We start from the raw sequence: 25,214 nt of genomic DNA, 5'->3' as shown, positions 1-25,214 counted from the left end.
GCCTGCTCCTCTTCCTTAGTAGATTTCCTGTTGGCTAGGTGAATGTCAGAGTCCTTGCCTTCATTCTCATTTAAGTGTACCTTCCTCTTTGGCTTACCTAAAATTGGTAAAACAAAAATTCCTTAGGAAGCCATAGCCATGTGCTGCTTTTACTGTGATGTTAATTTATAGATACTTCTGTCAGACTGATGCCCTAGATTGTACCAGATCACAATATATATAGGTCGGTTCAATCGATTATGAGAACAAATGCATCTTAACTCTCATCTGTTCTAATGCATCCTGTCAGTATTGGTTTGAAAGTGCCACAGCAGAATTCCAAACTGCCCTGAAATCATGCCATTGACCTGCAGCTTATTCCCACAGAATCATGACTCCTGACTTATTAGCTCTTTACCTGTGGTTGCTAAGCAATGGAAGAATTTGATTACATTCTCATAAGAGAGCTTGCCTATACAAGGAAAGAAAGCATAGCCACTGCAATCTATTTATCATTTGCAAATGAAGTGCAGTTATAGTCAGTGTTTTTTTTTTTAAAACAATCTTCTTGAAATGCATTTATTGTGGAGTACTTTTAAGTATGCACAAATTTGTTAATGTCTTCTGTGGCAAAGAAAAATAAGACAGCTTAATTCCATAATGAGGTCATTTTATTTGAAAGGAGTTTTATCATTGATTTTTATGCTGTATCCGTGAGTTTCAAAACTGTGGTAATTCATTACATTTCTGAAAATAACAAAAACAATTATAATAGCAACAAATGATACCCCTCATGGAACCTGATTTGTCACGTGAGTCTGTTCTAAGTCACCTGAAATGTCCAATAAAATCTTCTCAATAGAAATAGTCACTTTTCCCTTGACTTTCCCCTGACATTCTGTCTGGATCTCTATTGATCTAGAGCTTTATTGAGCTCTTTCATTAGCCATTATGCATAAAGGGTAATTCTGTGTGTGTTTTTCCTTTTAATGTTTTATGAGCTTTTTGACAGAAGGGTATATGTCTACACACACACACAAACATACACACACACATACACACTCACACTGCGTATTTCCTTTCTCACCATCCCCTCTGCCACCTCCCTGATCTAAGCTACCACTCCCTCACCTGGGTTTTGCTGAAGCTTCCTGACCAGCTTTCCTGTTTCTGGTCTCACTCTCTAAAAATCCACTTCCTAAATTGTGAGCAGTGAGTGATTTTTTTTTTTCAAAAATGCAAATATGATTCTCTTACTCCCTAAAACCCTTCAATTGCTCCCTATTAGCCTCAGAATAAAGTGCAGATTTCTTAATATAGCCTCGAAGTTTTTGCCGGAGTTGGCCCCATTTCATCTCTTACCACACTCTTCTAAATTTGCTTCACTTTCTCAAACCAAATGTTCTCTCTTTCAATGCCTTTATAAATGTCCTCTTCCTAGAGGAAAAGAACAGAAAGAGTGCTTCTACCCTTAGTATCCCCTGCCTTGTGTGGCTGATGTCCTCAGCTGCAGTTTGAATGTACTTTCCTCTGGGAAGCCTTTGCTGCTCCTACCAGCTTAATCTTACCACAGTAAGATCTTACCACTACTTACAGTAGTATTCAGCTCTCTCCTGAGTACTACTGTATCCTTGGTAATCCTCTCACTGTCCATTTTCACACTGTATTGGAAATTGTGTTCTCAGATTTGACTGTTTGCTCCAGGAGGGATGAAACTACATTTGTCTTTTGTGACTTTCTCAGCTTGTTGTCCAGTACCTAAATGAATAATACTTGTCTTAACACTTGACATGGTAGTCATTCAATGAATATTTGTTGAATGAATAAGTGGATAAATGAATAGTTCAAATTATAATTCAAGTTATCGATTTGGGCCTCGATGGCATATCATTCTGGTCCCCGACTGCTAATATCCTCGAACTTTAAAATAATATTTGAAATAGAAATCTAAAATCTCATGTTGGGGGCTCCTGGGGGGCTCAGTGGGTTAAGCATCCAACTCTTGGTTTCCACTCAGGTCATGATCTCGTGGGTTGTGGGATGGAGCCTGTGTCAGGCTCCCAGCTCATCAGGGAGTCTGCTTGGGATTCTCTCCCTCTGCCTCTCCCCCAATTTGTGCATGCACGTGCGTGCTCCCTCTCTCTCTCTCTCAAATAAATAAATAGATAAATATTAACAAAATAAAGTAAAATCTCAGGGCACCTGTTGAGCACAGTGGGTTGAGCTTCTGCCTTCAGCTCAGGTCATGATCCCAGGGTTCTGGGATCGAGCCCCGCATCGGGCTCTCTGCTCAGCAAGGAGCCTGCTTCCCTCTCTCTCTGCCTGCCTCTCTGCCTACTTCTGATTTCTGTCTGTCAAATAAATAAATAAAGTCTTAAAAAAAAGAAAAGAAAAGAAAGTAAAATCTCATGTTAACAATCTAGTCTTTATAACATAGAACTAAAGTTTAATAATACGTAGACTTTATGAAGTTTTCAAGTTCTTAATTTAAAGAAATCATGGAAAAACTTTTTTCCTACTTGTTAGACTTGGGTGGCAATATTAAACTGGTTCTTTGTTGCTGTATAACACTTTTTAATTGGAAATAGTCTAGTCATACTCCAGATTAACTGGATTTAGCTAATATTATTTGTGAGTCATACTGCCATGTAGAATAAGACAAAATATCTTATACCCTGTAAGTAGCTCAGATGGGCTGGCTAGCAGACTCCAGAAATATCTACATGAAAGGATTGCCAATGGCAAATATCCTTAGAAAGATAAAATAAAACAAACATTTTTTTTACATGAATCGGTGTGTAATCTTCAATCCAAACCTCCATCCATCACACTTTTTTTAAGATGGCTTTTCAACTGTCTTCTTAAAGTCACTTGCATGCTGAAATTGATTCATTTTGTTGGTGACAGATTTTCTGTCAATTCAAGGACCAGTTCTTCCAGTATGTGTCTGTTTTTTTGTTGTGTCAAAACGTATTCAGAATCTCCAAGGCAAGGTAAATTGACATCTTTTCTTATATTTATTTTTTTCTTTTTTGACATCACGTAAGAATTGCTCCAGAATTGTGACTATTTTTAGCATCTTCTCCTGAAGAGGATATAATCTGTTCAACTGTACCTTGTTATGCTTATTAGTATCTTTGTTGAAAATAAGATGAACATTTTTATAGATAATGTATAGGGTGATATTTTTAAATTTTTTATTAACATATAATGTATTATTAGCCCCAGGGGTACAGGTCTGTGAATCACCAGGTTTATAAATGTCACAGCACTCACCATAGCACATACCCTCCCCAATGTCCATAACCCCACCACCCTCTCACTACCACCATACCCCCGGCAACCCTCAGTTTGTTTTGTGAGATTAATACAAACCTCTTACGGTTTGTCTCCCTCCTGATCCCATCTTGTGTCATTTTTGCCTTCCCTATCCCCCAAACCCCTACTCTGCTTCTCAAATTTCTCATATCAGGGAGATCATATGATAATTATCTTTCTCCGATTGACTTATTTCGCTAAGCATAATACCCTCTAGTTCCATCCATGTCGTTGCAAATGGCAAGATTTCATTTCTCTTGATGGCTGCATACTATTCCATTGTGTGTGTGTGTGTGTGTGTGTGTATACACACACACACAAGAAGTGATATATATATATCACTTCTTCTTTACCCATTCCTCTGTTGATGGACATCTAGGTTTTTCCCATAGTTTGGCTATTGTGGATATTGCTGCTATAAACATTCAGGTGCACATGCCCCTTCAGATCACTACATTTGTATCTTCAGGGTAAATACCCAGTAATGCGATTGCTGGTCATAGGGCAGCTCAATTTTCAACTTTTTGTGGAAGCTCCATACTGTCTTCCAGAGTGGTTGCACCAGCTTACTTTCCCAACAGTGTAGGAGAGTTCCCCTTTCTCCACATCCTCGTCAGCATGTCATTTCCTGACTTGCTAAATTTTAGCCATTCAGACTGGTGTGAGGTGGTATCTCAATATGGTTTTGATTCGTATTTCCTTAATGCCAAGAGATGTGGAGCACTTTTTCATGGATGTCTTCCTTGCAGAAATGTCTGTTCATGTCTTCTGCCCATTTCTTGATTGGATTATTTGTTCTTTGGGTGTTGATTTTGATAAATTCTTTTTCTTTTTTAAGATTTTATTTATTTATTTGACAGAGAGAGATCACAAGTAGGCAGAGAGGCAGGCAGAGAGAGAGAGGGAAGCAGGCTCCCCGCTGAGCAGAGAGCCCGACATGGGGCTCGATCCCAGGACCCTGAGATCATGACCTGAGCCAAAGGCAGAGGCTCAACCCACTGAGCCACCCAGGTGCCCCGATTTTGATAAGTTCTTTATACATTTTGGATACTAGCCCTTTATCTGGTATGTCATTTGTAAATATCCTCTCCCATTCTGTCAGTTGTCTTTTGGTTTTGTTGACTGTGTCCTTTACTGTGCAAAAGCTTTTGATCTTGATGAAGTCCCAATAGTTCATTTTTGCCCTTGGTTCCCTTGCCTTTGGCGATGTTTCTAGGAAGAAGTTGCTGCAGCTAAGGTTGAACAGGTTGCTGCCTGTGTTCTCCTCAAGGATTTTTGATGGATTCCTTTCTCACATAGAGGTCTTTCATCCATTTGGAGTCTATTTTAATGTGTGGTGTAAGGAAATGATCCATTTTCATTTTTCTGCATGTGGCTGTCCAATTCTCCCAACACCATTTGTTGAAGAGACTATTTTTTTTCCATTGGACATTCTTTCCTGCTTTGTCAAAAATTAGTTAACCAGAGAGTTGACGGTCTATTTCTGAGCTCTCTATTCTGTTCCATTGATCTATGTGTCTGTTTTTGTACCAGTACCATGCTGTCTTGATGATGACAGCTTTGTAATAGAGCTTGAAGTCCGGAATTGTGATGCCACCAACTTTGGCTTTCTTTTTCAACATTCCTCTGGCTCTTTGAGGTCTTTTCTTGTTCCGTATAAACTTTAGGATCATTTGTTCCATTTCTTTGAAAAAAATCGATGGGATTTTGATAGGGATTGCATTAAACGTGTAGATTGCTTTAGGTAGCATAGACATTTTCACAATATTTGTTCTTCCAATCCAGGAGCATGGAACATTTTTCCATTTCTTTGTGTCTTCCTCAATTCCTTTCATGAGTATGTTATAGTTTTCTGAGTACAGATTCTTTGCTTCTTTGGTTAGGTTTATTCCTAGGTATTTTATGGTTTTAGGTGCAATTGTAAATGGGATTGACTCCTTAATTTCTCTTTCTTCTGTCTTGTTGTTGGTGTAAAGAAATGCAACTGATTTCTGTGCATTGATTTTATATCCTGACACTTTACTGAATTCCTGTATAAGTTTTAGCAGATCTGGAGTGGAGTCTTTTGGGTTTTCCACATAAAGTATCATATCATCTGCAAAGAGTGACAGTTTGACTTCTTCTTTGCTGATTTGGATGCCTTTAATTTCTTTTTGTTGTCTGATTGCTGAGGCTAGGACTTCTAGTACTGTGTTGAATAGCAGTGGTGATAATGGACATCCCTGCCATGTTCCTGACCTTAGTGGAAAAGCTCTCAGTTTTTCCTCCATTGAGAATGATATTCACTGTAGATTTTTCATAGATGGCTTTGAGGATATTGAGGTATGTACCCTCTATCCCTACACTTTGAAGAGTTTTGATCAAGAAAGGATGCTGTAGTTTGTCAAATGCTTTTTCAGCATCTATTGAGAGTATCATATGGTTCTTGTTCTTTCTTTTATTAATGTATTATATCACATTGATTAATTTGTGGATGTTGAACCAACCTTGCAGCCCTGGAATAAATCCCACTTAGGTCATGGTGAATAACCCTTTCAATGTACTGGTGGATCCTATTGGCTAATATTTTGGTGAGAATTTTCGCATCAGTGTTCATCAAGGTTATTGGTCTGTAATTCTCTTCTTTGATGGGGTCTTTGTCTGGTTTTGGGATTAAGGTAATGCTGGCCTTATAAAATGAGTCTGGAAGTTTTCCTTCCACTTCTATTTTTTGGAATAGTTTCAGGATATTAGGAATTAATTCTTCTTTAAATGCTTGGTAGAATTCCCCTGGGAAGCAGTCTGGCCCTGAACTCTTGTTTTTTGGGAGATTTTTGATGACTGCTTCAATCTCCTTACTGGTTATGGGTCTGTTCAAGTCTTCTATTTCTTCCTGGTTTAGTTTTGGTAGTTTATACATCTCTAGGAATGCATCTATTTCTTCCAGATTGTCAAATTTGCTGGCGTGCAGCTGCTCATAATATGTTCTTATAATTGTTTGTATTTCTTTGGTGTTGGTTGTGATCTCTCCTCTTTCATTCATGATTTTATTAATTTGTGTCCATTCTCTTTTCTTTTGGATATGTCTAGCCAGGGGTTTATCAATCTTATTAATTCTTTCAAAGAACCAGCCCTTAGTTTTGTTGATTTGTTCTACTGTTCTTTTGGTTTCTATTTCATTGATTTCTGCTTTGATCTTTATGATTTCTCTTCTCCTGCTGGGTTTAGGCTTTCTTTGCTGTTCTTTCTCCAGCTACTTTAGGTGTAGGGTTAGGTTGTGTATTTGAGACCTTTATTATTTCTTGTGAAAGGCTTGTATCATTATATATTTTCCTCTTAGGACTGCCTTTGCTGTGTCCCACAGATTTTGAACAGTTGTGCTTTCATTATCATTTGTTTCCATGAATTTTTTTAATTCTTCTTTAATTTCCTGATTGACCCATTCATTCTTTGGTAGGATGTTTTTTAGCCTCCATGTATTTGAGTTCTTTCCAAATTTCTTCTTATGATTGAGTTCTAGCTTCAGAGCATTGTGGCCTGAAAATATGCAGGAAATGATCCCAATCTTTTGATACCAGTTGAGACCTGATTTGTGACCCAGGATGTGATCTGTTCTAGAGAATGTTCCATGTGCACTGGAGAAGAATGTATATTCTGTTGCTTTGGGATGGAATGTTCTGAATATATCTATGATGTCCATCTGGTCCAGTGTGTCATTTAAGCCCTTTATTTCCTTGTTGAAATTTTTGCTTGGATGATCTGTCCATTTCAATGAGGGGGGTGTCAAAGTCCCCTACTATTACTGTATTATTTTCAATGTGTTTCTTTGATTTTGTTATTAATTGGTTTATGTAGTTGGCTGCTCCCATGTTAGGGGTATAGATATTTAAAATTGTTAGATCTTCTTGTTGGACAGACCCTTTGAGGTATGATATAGTGTCCTTCCTCATCTCTTATTATAGTCTTTGGCTTAAAATCTAATTTATCTGTTATAAGGATTGCTACCCCAGCTTTCTTTTGATGTCCATTAGCATGGTAAATTGTTTTCCACCCCCTCATTTTAAATCTGAAGGTGTCTTTGGGTCCAAAATGAGTTTCTTGTAGACAGAATATGGATGTGTTTTGTTTTTTTATCCATTCTGATACCCGGTGTCTTTGACTGGGGCATTTAGCCCATTTACATTCAGGGTAAGTATTGAGAAATATGAATTTAGTGCCATCGTATTGCCTGTAAGGTGACTGTTACTGTATACTGTCTCTGTTCCTTTCTGGGCTCTCTCTTTGTTTAGAGGACCCCTTTCAGTATTTCCTATAGGGCTGGTTTGGTGTTTACAAATTCTTTTAGTTTTTGTTTGTCCTGGAATCTTTTTATCTCTCCTTCTATTTTCAATGATAGCCTAGCTGGATATAGTATTCTTGGCTGCATGTTTTTTTCATTTATTGCTCTGAATATATCATGCCAGCTCTTTCTGGCCTGCCAGGTCTCTGTGGATAAGTCTGCTGCCAATGTAATATTTTTACCGTTGTATGTTACCGACTTCTTGTCCCGGGCTGCCTTCAGGATTTTCACTTTGTCACCAAGACTTTTAAGTTTTACTATTAGACGACAGGGTGTGGACCTGTTCTTATTGATTTTGAGGGGGGTTCTCTGTGCCTCCTGGATTTTGATGCTTGTTCCCTTTGCCATATTAGGGAAATTCTGTACAATAATTTGCTCCTATATACCTTTTGCCCCCTCCCTTTCTTCTTCTTCTGGAATCCCAATTATTCTAATATTGTTTCATCTTATAGTATCACTCATCTCTCAAATTCTCCGCTTGTGGTCCAGTAGTTGTTTGTCTCTCTTTTGCTCAGCTTCTTTATTCTCTGTCATTTGGTCTTCTATATCACTAATTTTTTCTTCTGCCTCATTTATCCTAGCAGTAAGAGCCTCCATTTTTTATTGCACCTCATTAATAGCTTTTTTTTTTAATTTCAGCTTGGTTAGATTTTAGTTCTTTTATTTCTTCAGAAAGGGCTTTTATTTCTCCAGTGTTTCTCTAATATCTTCCATGCCTTTTTTGAGCTCAGGTAGCACCTTGAGAATCATCATTCTGAACTCTAGATCTGCCATATTACCAATGTCTGTATTGATTAGGTCCCTAGCCTTTGGTACTGCCTCTTGTTCTTTTTTTTGTGGTGAGTTTTTCCTCATTATTTTATCCAGATAAGAATATATGAACGAGAGAATAAAATACTATAAAGGTGGCAAAGGCTCCAGAAAAAAGTACGCTAACCAAATCAGAAGAGACCCCAAATCAGGGGAGAAAAAAGGGGGTAAAAAGAAGTTTAAAAAACAATTTTTTTAAATTAAAATATATGTGTATATATACACACACACACACATATTGGACTGGTGAATAGAACAGAGCCACCTACTTGATTTTGGGTGTATTTTGGTCTCTTGGAAGAAACTACCTCCCAAAATTTTAAAGAAAGAAAAACTTATATCTATACAAAAATAAATGTAAACATGAAGAAGGGAAGGAATATGACTATAAAGATGAAAATTTTTTTTAAATTCTAAAAAAGGAATTGATAAGTTGGTTGGGAAAAGAAAGAAAAAGAAACCAGAGAGAATTTGCTCAGGCTGGAGACTGGAACAAAGTCCTGTGCTAAGTTTAGGGTATATTTTGATCTATTAGAAAGAGTTGTATCCCAAATTTTTTTAGAAGAAAAAACCCTATATGTATACAAAAAATAAAGTTAGATACAATGAAGGATAAAATATGACTATAATAATGAAGGCTTAAAAAGTTTTTTTAGAAAGGAATTAAGATAAACTAGTTAAAAAACATTAAAAGAAGAAAGAGGAAAAGTTTTTAAAAATTAGAATAAGAAAAAATTTTTAAAAAATAAAATTAAAAAAATGTAATTAACTTTTCAAGATTAAAGAATCATGAGAAGAAAGCTATGAATCCCATGCTTTGCTTACCCTTCCTCTGGAATTCCGCTGTCTTTGATCAGTGAGTTTGGTCTTGGCTGGATGTTCTTTCTGTTCTTCCAGGAGAGGGACCTGTTGTAGTGATTGTCAAATGTCTTTGCCCAAGGTGGAATTGCGCCATCCTTGCCAGGGACAGGCCTAAATAATCTGCTTGAGTTTGCTCTCAGGAGCTTTTGTTCCCTTAATGCTTTCTGTAGAGCTCTGGAGGACAGGAATGATAATGGCGGCCTCCCAATCTCTGGCCAAGAGGAACCAAGAGCTCGGGGCCCACTCCTCAGTGTGCCCTCAGAGAAAAGCACTCAATCTTTCCCATATTCCTGGTCTCCAGCCGCACTCCAAGCTCACCTGGCCTGTGACCGAGCACTTCTTTCTCTGGCATATAGCCCCATTTGGTCTCCAAACCCACCAGATTCCTGCTGCTCTGCTCTTCCGGTGGCTCTCCCTGGATCTGCTACTTGTGGGGTCCCTGCTCAAGGAGCAGAGACCTGTTTGTGTCACAGATCACAGTTAAGGTAATATGAGAGCCCACTCCTTGGTTCCATTTCTGTAGCTGGCTTCCCCGCTCTGATACCTGTGAGCTCTGCTACACTCAGATACCCCTGATCCTTCTGTGACCCCGCAGTCTCTGAGACCACACTGTCCCCACCAGGGCTCCACCCCCGCTTAGCCTCTGAAGTGATGTCTCTTAGTAAAGCAGACTTTTAAAAGTTTGAATTTTGTGCTCTGATGCTCCACTGCTTGCCGGAAGCTGGCCCCTCCCTCCACGGTCTATCTTCCTGTCGCTTCAGATTCACTTCTCCTCACATCCTACCTTCCAGAAAGTGGTCAATATTCTGTTTCTAGAATTGCTGCTCTTCTTCTCTTTGATCTCCTGTTGGGTTTGTGGGTGTTCGAAATGGTTTGATAACTATCTATCTGAACTCCTGCAACCTGATGTCATCTAGTCTGCTACACCTCTGCCATCTTCTGGGGTGATTTTGTTTTTGAATTATTGATACAAAATCAGTTTTTATCCTTGTTTGAGACTTCTGAATTTGTAAGTTTTAGTTGTTTTTAGTAAGATGCATCAGTTCTGAGAAATAGCCCTTCAGAAGAAAAACCATATCTGTCATTTAAAATTCCCTTCCTTCACTAACAATCTCCTGCTAATTGATTTTTAAGAAATTTCTTATATACATCAACTATACGTATAATCTTCTAATGATGAGAGTTTTATTTAAGTTTAGTAGGTTTTGCCAAAACGTATTTGGATAACATCTGACAATACAGTTACTCTAAAAGAAACCCCCCAAAACCCTTTGGCCCAGTCTTATGTATTTTAAGGAATTCTTTAAGATATTCTTTTAAGGAATTCTTATGTATTCAAATATCACTTTAACATCTGATTCTTGCAATTACTCTAAGTTTTCTTTCAGTCTCTTCTGTAATATGGTATAAATCTCAGCTGCTTCTCCAGCAAATGTTCTTTTGTTATTTTTTGGAAGTGATCTCACCTAACTAATTAACATCCTTGAGCTACTGTTAATCATGAAATCATTATGCTATTCCTGCAGAAACATGGCAAAAATGTGTTAAGTCCACAGGCAGTCCTAAATGAGAACCATTTCTCAGACCTCTGGAAAAATGTTGTTCCATCACTTTGATGTGTTTGATGTTCTCTAAAACTTTGAACAAGAAGCCCTACCAGTGTGTTTTCCAAAAGCCTCTGAAGGTTAAATTGCAGTTTCTGCCTTTCAAGAAATCTTTCCTAAATTGAAACCTCATAAGCCAATCATTCCTGACTCATAGTTGGACGTTCCTAACACATGGTTGGATTAGATTTTAATCCTTGTTATAAAAATAAAATGACATTTAACTCACTGAGATGCTTTAGGATCAGATAATAATCATCTGTGGTTAGTTTCCAAACAAAGGACCCTTAAGTTTTGTCATATTTTAAGGTGGAATAAGTCAGACAAATGACAGAACCAAGGAAGCACATAGTAGGTTTCCAGCAATGGATAGCTCCCTCTTTTTTTTCTTTCTGGTCATTTCTGTAGTCTCAGGAGAGCATAATCTGATGTCACCAGTCATAACTAAGAATGAAGATATGTATACATATTCTTTCCTTTATCTGAAAGGGATTTTCCAATAAAATGATGTAATGTAATATGCTACCAGCTCAGTTGCAAACTGTGCAGTGTTGCTAAATTACATAAATTTGCATTAGCAAAAAAAAAAATCCAAATTTGTTATCTAGGTAGTGGCAGATTTTTCAGATCTTTACCTGGTGAGTAGTAATAATAATATTAATAGCATAAAATGCACATTATGCCATTTGGCAGTGTTCTCTACTGAAATTGTATCCTTACTAGAATGTTTATGTGTTTTTATGACCATTTTCAGTGGCTTTTCAACAGATTGAGTAAATTTATGGTCAGATCTTCTTATTTATGCCCAGATAATACAAACGGCTTAAAATGCAGCATGGAATTGAGATGTTTAATGACATTCTAACAGGGGTAGGAGTATTATTGATGATAGTCTTATAAGTTGTGAAGAAATATTTTGGTCTAGTAGATGCAGCTGTACAAGGAGCACTCTTAAGAATTAACTTGTATTAAGAGTCACTTATGGTTTGTCTCCCTCCCAATAAGTGACTCTTAATCTCACAAAACAAACTGAGGGTTGATGGGGGGAGGGGGTTGGGAGAGGGGGGTGGGGTTATGGATATTGGGGAGGGTATGTGCTATGGTGAGTGCTGTGAAGTGTGTAAACCCGGTGATTCGCAGACCTGTACCCCTGGGGATAAAAATATATGTTTATAAAGCTGTAAAAAAAAAAAAAAAGAAAGAAAAAAGAAAGGATGAATACCCAAGTTTTGTGGCAACATGGACGGGACTGGAAGAGATTATGCTGAGTGAAATAAGTCAAGCAGAGAGAGTCAATTATCATATGGTTTCACTTATTTGTGGAGCATAACAAATAGCATGGAGGACAAGGGGAGATGGAGAGGAGAAGGGAGTTGAGGGAAATTGGAAGGGGAGGTGAACCATGAGAGACTATGGACTCTGAAAAATGATCTGAGAATTTTGAAGGGGTGGGGGGTGGGAGGTTGTGGGCACCAGGTGGTGGGTATTGTAGAGGGCACGGATTGCATGGAGCACTGGGTGTGGTGCAAAAATAATGAATACTGTTATGCTGAAAAAATAAAAAATTAAAAAAAAAAGAATTAACTTGGATTGATTAAAATGTTTTTTAAAATAAGAAATTATAAATTCTCTTATAGTGAATATATCATGCATGAATTCATTGCCTTATTGATGGTGATTATAGAACATGGATAAGTCACCATCCGTAAGTTTGATTAAAAGTTTTTTGGATTTCATGAAGGGTAACATAATATAAATGACTAACAGGAAGGAAAATGTCACCAGATCAGCTAGGAAATGACCTTTTGGTCTATTTCATGAGATGTTTGCTAATTTAAGGTAGTCTGCATAGTATTTCAACAAAATTAGTAGAATTAATAGAGTTGTTAGATTGCACACTTTAGTGTTGACCTTTGTCAAAATTGCAGATAACCCTACACAGCTTCATTTCAATACTAATTCTGTGGAAATGTGTGAGAAAGCAATTGAATTTAAGTTTTCAAATTAAATAAACCTTTTTCAATCCAGTCTGTTTCAGATTTTTAAAAGGTGGTATTCTAGCCATAAAATTCATAACTTCTATAAAGTCATTAATTTCTCTTGCCCTTTGGACAATTTATTTACAGAGAAGCTGAAGGAAAGATTTTTAAGGATCAAGGAACCTCTAGGCCCCTGGAAGACATTTGGCAATATGAAGAAATACTGTTTTCCATTTCACTATTCCAAAATCTCACATATAGTAACCAATAAGCCAACATGAAAGAGATCAAGTAATGAAACAATTTATGTACAATTGTAAAAGAGCTTCCATCTTTCATAATGTTAGTATATTTCGGGGTTTATTAAATGAGTCAAAGATTTCTGTACTTTGCATAGACTATAAATTATCTTTCAATTTTTTTGTAAGCTCGCAATAATCAAAAGGAATCTCTACCATCCAATTAGAAAAAAAATTTTTAATGAGCAAAAAAATTGCGTTAGGGTATTTATATAGCAAGTACTTCAAAGGCAAAGGGAAGTTCGGCCAGAATCAATCTAGTACACTGAGAACATAGTTTAAAGTCCAAAAATCTGATTTTTAGGGCTGACAGATCACATCAGTATTCTAAAACTCAGTTTTTTCTCTTGTTCATCTAAAATGTGGATATTGTAGAGGTGCTTGGCTGGCTTAGTCCATAAAACATGCAGCTCTTTATCTCGGGGCCGTTGGATCAAGCCCCATGTTGGGTGCAAAGATTACTTAAAAAAAATAAAATAAAATAAATTGTGGATATTATAGAAAAGATAACCATCCAGGCAACCCTCCCTTTTAAAAACTCTCAGAGAGCTATAGATTCTAGTATCTTACATTATGACTCTGTCCAAAGTAATCAGAAAATGATCCAGGACCACCAGCTAATTTCTGATGAAGTTAACAAACAGACATCATATGATTTACTTAGTGTTGTAGATATAACCATCTAACCTTAAAATGACCCATTAAAAAATTAACTTACAGGGGCTCCTGGGTGGCTCAGTCGGTTGAGCGTCTGCCTTCAGCTCGAGTCATGATCTCAGGGTCCTGGGATCAAGGACCACATGAGGCTCCCTCCTCAGCAGGGAGTCAGCTTCTCCCTCACCCTCTCCCTCTGTGCTCTCTCTCTCAAATTAAAAAATACTAATAACTTATATATCATGCAGAGTTTATCTACTTAATACTTAAAATTTCCCCCTATCTTTCCATCTGTTCTACCTTTGGGCCATTTCTATGGGTTAGTATGTATCTCTCTATAAACAGCTTAAAAAAAAAAGGATCCCCTAAGACAAAGCAATGAGACATATTAAGCCATTGTGAAGCACTAATAAACTAGCACTGACCTATAGCAAGTTATGAAAAATGTACAAAAAATGTATAGCAAGTTATGAAAAATGTACAAAACAGTAGCTTCTAAAGTGTACATTTGATTAAGTGCAGGGTGCAGTTTTGGAAACAAGCCTTGATGGTACATAGAAATTAGAGGGAGGCTTTGTGGTTCACAGGTTATTTTAAGTGGCTTCATAATGTAAAAATTTGCATAGATATTTTGAGACACCTACTATTGCAAAACACAATGTCAGGTGCAAGGAACCGAAAGCTATGTTTGGCACTTTTTGGCACTATGTTTGGTATCTGCCTGCATGTATGATTACCAACACCCTAATTGTCATGATTCAACAGTCCAGAAGCAATAAATAGAAATGAGGGGAATTGGATGCTTCAGCTCAGAAGAAGTATTTGAGACCATTGAAAAGCTGAACAACAGGACTTATAAGAATGGTGTGCACAGCATGCCCATTTGTGTTTTTATGATAACAAGAATTAAATGACTTCTGATTCCTTTGTGTGCGAATGAATTTTAATTTGTGACATATTCATTACCTTTTATTAATGAGATACAGTTTTAAGAATAGTAACTGTTCTCCTCTAAATAGATGAGCTGGAGATTTGCCAGTGAGTGAAATTTAGAACCTGGGAATACTGATTCAAATAAGACAAGCATTTGTGAAGACTTCCAAGTAAAATGAGAATCTCCTCTAATCAGTGATTTTGTTGTGCCTTTAAAGAAACTCTCTCAGTGACTAAGTTATGTCTGTTTTGTCATGAGGCCAGAGGGAGTCTGAGAGGCTTGCTAAAAATTTGCAGGGCCAGCCAGCAATAGACGGGGAACTTGAAACATATCAGGAAGCTCTTGTGCCGATTTTTACCACAATATTTTATAGACTGTTCAGTGAGTGAGGTGACTCCTTTTCCCAGGGCATATTTGTTGGATTAGGAAGCCCTTTCAAAGCCCAGTGCATAGCCGTGACCACTTACCTTGTCTTGAAGGAGAGTTTCTGTTATCTCTGTGCATCTAGCTTGCCCTTTAAATTTGTGGCTCCACGGTATAAAAATTTTATTTAGTGTTGCTGACCATTGAATATGCATGCATGCATGCGCACATGCACACACACACAGAGGACATACACACACACAGAGGCACACATTAAATATTGTAAAAATGTGGTTCGTATTTGTTTGGTTCAAGATAAAACTAGTATGAAATAGGACAGAGATTCTAACTTTTCCTGCAACTTGATGGCCTGTCTGTGTACACACCCTACCTTTTAGAGAATGCTACTATAGTCAAGACTCTCGGTCACAGTTAAATTCACCTGGTCCAGTTGCTTTGGTTTATCCTAAAGACCTTTGTAATTTTTTTCAAAGCCAGTGGTGCTATGATGGGTGGGTCATCCAATTTTCATTTACATTCATGATTAAGATATCTCTCATTTTTGAAGTATTTGTTTGCTAGCTGATGTCAACCTAACAAATTCATTTGTAGCAAATATCACATTCATTTTTCTCTTTCACTATTAAACTCACATTTCTGTGGGGAGAACATTCCTCTGTGAAGTGACTTTTAAATCCCTAATGTCTTTGTTTTATGCTGCTACTAGAGTACACTGGCAGAGCTTGTCTCCTGGGAAGTGTAGGTCCACCTAACCATGCCTGTTTCTGTATTGACCTCTGGTTAGAATCTTCTCTGAGATTTTTTTAAGATGTGCATAAGGACATATCTACCTATTGCTTCCAATTTATTGCATTCTGAAAGTAGTATGTGTTTCAGAGAAAAATAGATATATTTCTTGGCTAACAAAGATTGTGGTCTTAGTATCAAGGCCAACTAAAGTTTCAACTTGATGACTCACCCCTTAGGCCCCTTGCCCAAGGTCTGTCAAGATGTCTGGATGCTGTTCCCTCACTTTGACCTGCCCTCTATTTCTCTCGAGTCCTGGTGTGTCTGATTCTTGTCCTCTCACCAAAGCCTCCCGTGTCTTTGTTTGGTTTACCTACTCTGGGCTTTGTTTCCAGCTCTGCCCTCTCACAACTGACGACCTGTTTATGATCTACTTTCATCCCTATGGAGTTTCAGCCCAGTCTGGCTCTCACAGGGCCACCAAGTGCTCCCTTGACTACTGGCTTATCAGGGTTCAGCTTGTAGCCCCAACTCACTTCAATCTTAGCTCTCTTGGTTCCTGGTTCTGACATTGACACTCAAAGTTTTTATTTCTCCAAGTACTCCTTTTCTTCAGACAGTTCTCCTACCAGAATTCAGTCCTCCTGACTACATACTTAAAGTTTCCAAAAGGTCCTCTCTTCCACAGTGTGATTATGAGATGATAAAATTAAGACAGCATATATCACTCTTTAATCCTAAACATGCAGTATTCTAAAACAAATTAAGTTCCCTTTGTCCTGAAAGGATAACTTTTATGAGCATTTCCCAAAATGTACTTTGCAAGAACTGCTTCCATAGGTTCTTTTAAAAAAGATCCTGTACCGAAATATATTTAGTAAAGCCTATATGCTCTTCTCTGTTCTTACTGGTCCAAATTAATCTTAGCATAGGATCCTTAAGAATCCAGTAGGAAAGAGCTTTGTTTTATTTGGAAATATTCAAACTTACTTGATCACAGAGTGCTTTTTAAAAATAACTGCCTTAACATCTCCAGGAACCGCTGTAGGATAGTCTATACCAATTACATTGTTTTACTGCAGTACTTTGTTGTTTTCAAAGGGCTTTTCTAATAATTTTTACTGAATCCTTATAATAATCTGAGTGTATACAATTATTTGTATAAAGTACTCATCTCAAGACATGACAAAACAATTTTTAGAGGTTATATGGCTTAATCCTATAAATGTGAGAACTTGACCCAAAATTCCAGTCTCTCTATTTTCCATTGAGTGCCATTTTCCATGGCTTTTTGCATTTGGCATCATACAAGCATGAAGCCTAACCTTAGCAGCCTTTTTCTCAGAATTTTTTTCAGGATAGTCAAATATATGCAAAATATGTGTATTTGGAAGTAGGGTTTTCCAATTCACTGCATTCTTCTATTTTTGTGAAAGACCTAGTTAATATCATAGCAATGTCATCAATTCCATGTCCATATCTGTACAAGGCAAGCATTTAAAATTTCCTAAATGGATTCAAAGCATTATTTTCACTTCCACTTCAGAAAGGATGTTTCCCATAAGCTAAAGTGAGCCTAGATGTACCTGGAGAATAGTGGACCCATGCCGTGAATAAAATGGGCTCTGTACCTTGGCCAGTCCAAGCAAAGAAAGTATTTTGCTTGTTATGAAACATCTCCTGTGAGCTGAAAAAGCTTAGCTAGAGAAGTTTATGATAGTACACAAACACTTGACACTCAAGTGGTAAAAGATTTTTCTCTCATGTGTTGAAAAGTACATTTGATAATTTCTTTAAAACTCTATTTTTCCCTTCACTTAAAGTGACAGAGGACCATCACTGAAACTTACCTTTATTTTTTTTTTTAAAGATTTTATTTATTTATTTGACAGAGAGAGATCACAAGCAGGCAGAGAGGCAGGTAGAGAGAGAGGAGGAAGCAGGCTTCCTGCTGAGCAGAGAGCCTGATGCGGGGCTCAATCCCAGGACCCTGAGATCATGACCTGAGCCAAAGGCAGCGGCTTAACCCACTGAGCCACCCAGGTGCCCCTGAAACTTACCTTTAAATATATAATCTGTAAAGTTCATCCTTCTGCAAATGTTCATACCCTTCTTGGCTTTGCCTTCTCTATGTTCACAGTGTAAAGTTCTCTCTTCTCATTGCAATGAGAGAGGCTTTTGTAGCTGATGTGCGTTAAATTTCAAAGTATAGTTCCTATTAGGTTAGTCACTGTTTACAGTGAAATGGGACGCTAAACATAAGCAATAGACATTTTGTAGCATTCCCTGCTGTTGAACAATGGGAACTTGAACTATGAAAGCACCATTGTTTTACAAATACATTCCTTGCAAAATTTCCTCATTTAAGAAGTCAGACTATAGTCTCTTTGAATAATAAAATTTCTGTTGTTCCATAAATCTGCTCTTCTACATGATCAGTGACTTTTTTTTTTAAGATTTTATTTATTTATTTATTTGACAGACAGAGATCACAAGGAGGCAGAGAGGCAGGCAGAGAGAGAGTAGGAAGCAGGCTCCCCACTGAGCAGAGATGTGGGGCTTGATCCCAGGACCCTGGGATCATGACCTGAGCTGAAGGCAGAGGCTTTAATCCACTGAGCCACCCAGGCGCCCCTGGTCAGTGACTTTTGATAGAGAAAAATTTAAGAAACAGGTGTGTGTGTGCATATATATTCATCATAATAGGTTCATTTGCCCATTTGTGCTATTTTCTTTATACTGCTAAAAACATAAAAAGCATTTTATCTAGGATTATCCAATATAAGAAAGGAAAAAAACAAGAGGTACTTACCCATAAGCATTATTAATTAGTATCTATGATACTAGCATTATTAATTAGTATCTACGATACCTTGTTGTTTTAAAATAAAAAGTAGAATAGAATTTTTATGAATTCAAAATTATATTAATTATAATTGTGGAATTATATAAGATTATTATTACCATTTTGTATGCAACATAATTAACAAAATCAAATATGGTTAAATGGGCTTAGAGTAAATGAGTAAAATACAAGCAAGGGTAATTGAATAACTTCTCTTCCAGTTAAGCTCCATGTCACCTTTCTCCCCTGTCCTACCACCTATTTGAGGTTCAGCCTTTGTTTCTTTCATGAGAAGCACTGTAGCTCTAATCACCAAAGCTATGGGATTTGATGGCTCTTCATGAGTACCACAGCACCTATCTGTTCTGTTAGGCTTATGCCTGATGATGTAGATAGAGCTATGTAGACAAGATAACATATCTAAGAGCCCTGTAGACTGTAACACTAAGTGTGTGTGTAGGTTTGTGTGTGTGTGTTTCTACATCTGCCTCAAAGCTCTGTAATGGGAAATGGGGAAAATTCTAAAAATAAAGCAGCTTTATAGCTTGAAATGGGAGAAGGCATACCACCAGCTGCTTGTACCTTCTTGCAGGTTGGAACCAGAGTCATTTTCTCAAAGTGTAGTTTGGAGACTTCCTGCATTAGAATCAGCTGGCATGGGCTGGCTGAAAATGCAGATTCCCACATTCCTTCTACAGAGCTTCTGATGTTATTAAATCTCTAGTAGGCATAGAAAATGTGCATTTTGGAGTATATATTCTGGGATTCTTGCACCTGATGAAGTTTGAGAGAAAAGGAATTGGCAATTTATGGCTTGACTGACAAACCTTTTCATTTAGAGACAACTGTTTTAATGGAACTTGCTTAGGCATGTTGAAAATTATTTGAATATGAATCTAATTGCGGTTTAGGAGTAGACTATCAGGACACATCAAATTAAATAAATGTCATAGTCCCAGTATGCAGAATTCAAAAAAATCAGGCTTACATTGATCTCACTTTATTAAATAAGTGAATCCACCAACAAATCTTTAGCTTCTCCTAACTCTATGGGAGATAAGGTACATCGAAGATGCACACATAGAACCATATCTAAAATCCAAAACAGGGGATCTGTAATAGATTCTGTATCTCCAGTATTCTCTGGCTGTGAACCATATATATGTGTATGTATAACATTAAAACTCTAGGATATGGAACTATGGAGTTTAAATAATCGAGGGCTTTTGATAATTAATCCTTTGATATTCCTAATAATGACCACAAGACATGAGCAATTTCTGAAGTATCATTTGCAGAGGGTAAAATGTGTTCAGCAAAGATGGAGTATTTGTTTTTGTCTCATGAAAAGGCCTTATTTAAAGTAGAAGCTTAATGCCTGTTGGAAGTCTATTGAATAATATTTTCAAAAAATTGTCAATGTGTATGTAGTTTATAGAGTAATTTTAAGCTAATTGATATATTTGATAAGAAACAGTGATTTCATGGGGCGCCTGGGTGGCTCAGTGGGTTAAAGCCTCTGCCTTCGGCTCAGGTCATGATCCCAGGGTCCTGGGATCGAGCCCCGAATCGGGCTCTCTGCTCAGCAGGGAGCCTGCTTCTCTTCCTCTCTCTGCCTGCCTCTCTGCCTACCTGTGATCTCTGTCTGTCAAATAAATAAATAAAAATCTTAAAAAAAAAAAAAAAAAGAAACAGTGATTTCATAACTGTTAGAATGATAGTCCTTATAGAGCAAAACTGTCTGGGTTCAAACTCCTTCTCTGCCACTAACTAGTGTGTGATAACTCCCCCTGTTAGTGTCACAGTAATATCACTTTCTAAACAGAAATAATAGTGTCATTTTGTAGGATTGCATTAACATAAGTGAAGTGTTTATAATAATTAATTACTATAAAATGTTATTTACTACTATTTTATTAATCAGAATAATCCAGTAACCAATGCAACAGTATATGTTTTATTTTAATTCACTAAATAAAAATACTCAATGCTTAGTTAAGAATTTCAGGCATATGATGAATAGAATAGTTTTTTAGTATAAAAGTGTTGCATATATTATAGTGCACGTACTTATATACACACATAACATTGTTTATCTGAACTTCAAATTTAACTGGACATCTTGTATTTTTGTTGTTGTTGTTGTTTTGCTTATCCAGCAACCCTGGTTTTATTCCATCTCATTTGATTTTTTTACCCTGGCACATCTTCTTGAACTAAGTTATGATGCTGATACAATGATGATTTAGTCAATAAATAATGGTTTTAGTAGATTGTTTATCTGTAATTGTTTTTGCAATGCATTTATGTTCTAGATGAATACATATTGCAGAGCCAATAGTTTATTAACTCCCACATAAATATGCTTAAATTGACCTCCATTTTAATATTATTAATCCCTATTTTGTTCTGGGGGGAAAAAATACCTATATTCTGGCTCTTCTGTGCTTCATGGATTTCTAAGGTTAAGATGAACCCTTTGGGATCCAAACATAAAGTGAGGTGATACACTCTGGAAGTCGGTCTCTCACAATGTATAGGAACCCTGCATACTATTCTCCATCATAGGAATTGACAGGTTGCCAGGAATGCCCCTGAGTGACTTAACTGACATTTGGGATAGTGTGTCTACAATTTGTCAAAATTGCCACTAGATGGCATTTAAGATCCTCAAAGCTTTTTGGCTCTGGGAATTCCAAGTATTTTAAAAAGATAGAGTTTTTATGACCTAAACTCAACTCTTGATCCCCTTACCTACTAGCTGTGTGAAAATAGGAATAGTGTTTCCCCCTAAGCATTCATTTCTTCACCTGGGAAATGTAGTAAATGCCCACCCCACAGAGCTGTTGAAAGATCCAATGCAATCACATGTATGAAACATCCTGCAAGGGGCCTGAAATGGGATAAGTGCCCCATGGGAGCAGTCTTTCTGCCTCTTCCTCAGCATTTTAAAACAGAAACTTGAGAGATTAGTAGTACTGGAGCTAATTTTGTTCCAAATCCTGTGGCTGTGCTATATTTAATCAAAAGGCAAAAATAAAGGAGGAAATAGTCTACTTTGAGTCCCTTGCTTTGATTCACAGTATTTCACGTATTCTAAAAGTTGCCTAGACTACTGGATTTTTCCATAATTGTTCTACTTAACTATCTGAATAATGCTGGAGAAACCCCCTCCTGCCCCTTGCAGGATTATTCTTCACTTTATCAGTGTAGCTTTCCTTCTTCTAGAAAGTCACTTCCTTTGGGGAGCTACCCGTCTAACTAGGTATTGTAGAAGAAACTACTAATGTAGTTCCATGTTCTACCCCCGCCCCCAAGGTGAGCTTCAGAGAGGAGTCTTCTCCTCTTCAGAGAGGAGTCCAGAACTTCCTTGGAAATGGATTTAGAAGAGGCATCTTGTTGGAATTGTCCAGGAAAGGTAGAAATAGAAGTAGAAGACATTCCCTTAAGCTGTACTTGTAAAGCAGGCATACCATAATTTATGACAAAATGATTGGTTAGAGTTGTTTTGTAGAAAGATGAAGGAGAAACCAAAAATTCCCAATTATCTCAGAGTTAGCAACTCCTTGAAGCCACCACTCTGCCCCCAGTTATGAAAGTGGGAAACAGGCTGGCCCCAACCTCCCATAGGAGGAAAGCCGCTTTAAGAGCATGAAGTGGAAGAGAATCTCAACACAATTGGCTGTTTCTTGAGTTCTCTATTCATATTAATGGACAACAACTTTTTATTTTTATTTATTTTTTTTTGCAACTGCCAGGCCATACTAACCAACAAAAAGTGGATAGTGCCAAATATTTAAGAAAAATTCATGGTGAAAAAGTCTTTAAGTTTTAGAAAAGTCTATGCACCAATCATTTTGGGGTTGTTTTTGTTTGTTTGGTCTTTGAGGTTTATGGGAATATAATGATAGAATGACAATATTCTGCCTCTTATTCAAGTCTTGGGGGAAAATGCAATGGAAAAATATAGGACTTGAGAAATTCTATCTATAAATAATAAACATGAACTAAAATGCTAATCAGTTTTAAATATAGAAAGTATAGAACCTCTTTAGTAAGTTTTATTCTTTGAGGTTTTTTAATATACTAAAATCTGTTTATAAAGAACATAAATATATTCATTTCCAAGGTGTTTTTAAATGGATCAAATAAATGCAAAACATATTAGAGAAATCTATCTTATTTCTTACTATTTCCTTTATAATTTTGAAAAAATTTCCTAGTTTTCAAAATGTCTAAAATAGATTAGCAGCAACACTTATTTCTCAGCAAAAGTCAAATAAATCAGACTTGTTATTTTTCTACCTTCATCCAATACATATAGAATCACACAGAAAATGGGAAAATGAACAATATTATTAAGCTGGCCAATTAAAGCTAATTAGGAGACAGCTGTATCCAAGACCTTCAAGTTTCAATCATTGGAGCCCCAATTTATGATATTAAATTAATGAGATAAGAATGTAAAACATCTATATCTCAATATGTTCAATTATAGTTTGTTTTTTACATGGGAATTTATTTACAAAATTTTAAACTACAAGTACCTATTCTAGCTTATTATCAAATGACACATGATACCTGTTGAAGAGATCAAATAATGAAAGCTTACATTATTTTTCAAAAGATTCACTGCTGCTACTCCCTTGCAGTTCTCCTTTCTGAAAGAGGATAATAAAACTTCTCAACAACTGATTTCATGCTTTGCCATGAGACTTATCCCTGGTCAATGAGTGGGAGCTGAAGTGATGCTTCTCTCTTCTGAGTGGAAAATTTTGGAAATGGAAAAAAAAAAAACCAGATAGTGGGTCCTGATTTGTATTACAAAACTGGGCGTAGGAGCATACCATCACTGTCATATGGATTCATCTGGCAACCAGAACAGTCTCATGAGACCCAAAGGAAGTCAACCAGCCAGTTCTTTAAATTTTTAGTTTTTACTTTTAGGGCAGAGAATGTACAAAATAAGAATATTAAGGCTTATTTATAGGGTTATTCTAAGCTTTAAATTATATAATTATATAACATATAATTATATTATATATTGTGTATAATATATATAATATGGATGTAATAGTCAGCAAAATACCCTATTCATCATAAACCCACAGAACTAGTAACAAGAATGAAGATGGTATTAGTTACAACAGTGCTACTCTGGACCTCACCCAAAAGGAGATAGCTGTCAATGAGGTGGAATTGACAGGAGTCAGGTGGGAAAGAAGACATTTTATAGTATTCATGATAACAATTGCACAAAATCAGCTAGTTTTGCAAAGACTGTTTCAACAGATGTTGCAGACCAATAGCAGTGGGCAGGCTTCAAACTCAGCCAAGTTTTTATCAGAAGACACTGGGTGCTTTTTTAATTTTTAATTTGAACGGCCTATGTGGGGCATATGCCATACTCCATCCTCCCTTTTACGTCTCTGATCCAAAACTGTCACTTGCTATGTCATCTACAGGCCTATGAAGACATTTAGTTTGCTCAAGACGATGAAAATGGTTTTTATTTTAGTTGATTTTGAAGTAAGAACCTCAAGTAGAAAATAGTCCACCAGCTTTTGATCAGTCTTGAGATAAGACTTTGAGAAAAGAAAGCTCCTTAATTTGTAACTTGCTTCTGTCATTCTGTCCTATTTCAAAGCAAAGGACAGAGAGAGGGGTGCTAAATGCCTGAAAAGCTGAGGGAACATGGGACTAAGAGCTGTTGCAAAGCCTCGCTCACCAAAGAAAAGTCTGAAAAGAGAGAAATAATCATCAGGAGAGATGCATCATGATTCAGACCTCAGCTGAGGAACCAGGATTCTAAAAGCAGAACTAGTTCCAGGCTTCAGTGACGCAGAAGCTTAGTAGAGCTGGCCTGACTCTGGGAACTGACATATGGGGACAGAGCAGGAACCCATTGAGAAGAAACAAGGGAACATCATAGCCTGGGACAAGAGTGAGTTTGGGCCCCCGTATGTTCACAGGATATGTGTGCTCCAAAGTAGCCCTTCCTCTGAGCGCCAGACCCTGGGCGAGCAGAACTGGGAAGCTGTTCAGCCCTATGTCACCCTCTCAGCTGGGTGCCTTATGTGGGACATAATCTATACAGGCAAACACTGCAAACTTGAGGCAATTTGATGGATGAGAAGAGGAGCAGCATTGATACCTGTTGCTTCAGATTTGGTGGTTTGTTTGTTTGTTTGTTTGTTTTTCCAGTGAGATGGGGTTTAGCTGGGGAGCTGGGAAAAGAAGGGTTTTATCATTTTGGCTAAGCCTGTCCCCTTCTGCAGCAAAGACATTGGCTTTTATCGACAAGCAGGGACTGAATATCAGAAAGAGAAAGATGCCATTTAATACGGTTGAGGAAACTATTTAGCTATCAAACAGCTCAAAATAAGGAAAGTTCTCTCACAGAACTAAAGTTGTACAATTTTGCAATTGCATTAGTCTAGAATCCCTCAAACCCTGAGTGGCTTTTAGAATCACCTCCATATTAATTTTGAATGTGGGACTCC

General features: G+C 37.2%; 1 protein-coding gene across 2 annotated transcripts in view; it reads left to right on the top strand.

The window, feature by feature from the left end:
- The window catches only part of EDIL3 (EGF like repeats and discoidin domains 3), a 425,477-nt gene that overhangs the window by 315,333 nt on the left and 84,930 nt on the right, over positions 1–25,214 (top strand). The gene's annotated exons all lie outside the window — the stretch shown is intronic.

Source organism: Lutra lutra, chromosome 5, assembly GCF_902655055.1.
Source record: "Lutra lutra chromosome 5, mLutLut1.2, whole genome shotgun sequence".
NCBI lineage: Eukaryota > Metazoa > Chordata > Mammalia > Carnivora > Mustelidae > Lutra > Lutra lutra.
This window is presented reverse-complemented; position numbering and strand designations above follow the sequence as displayed.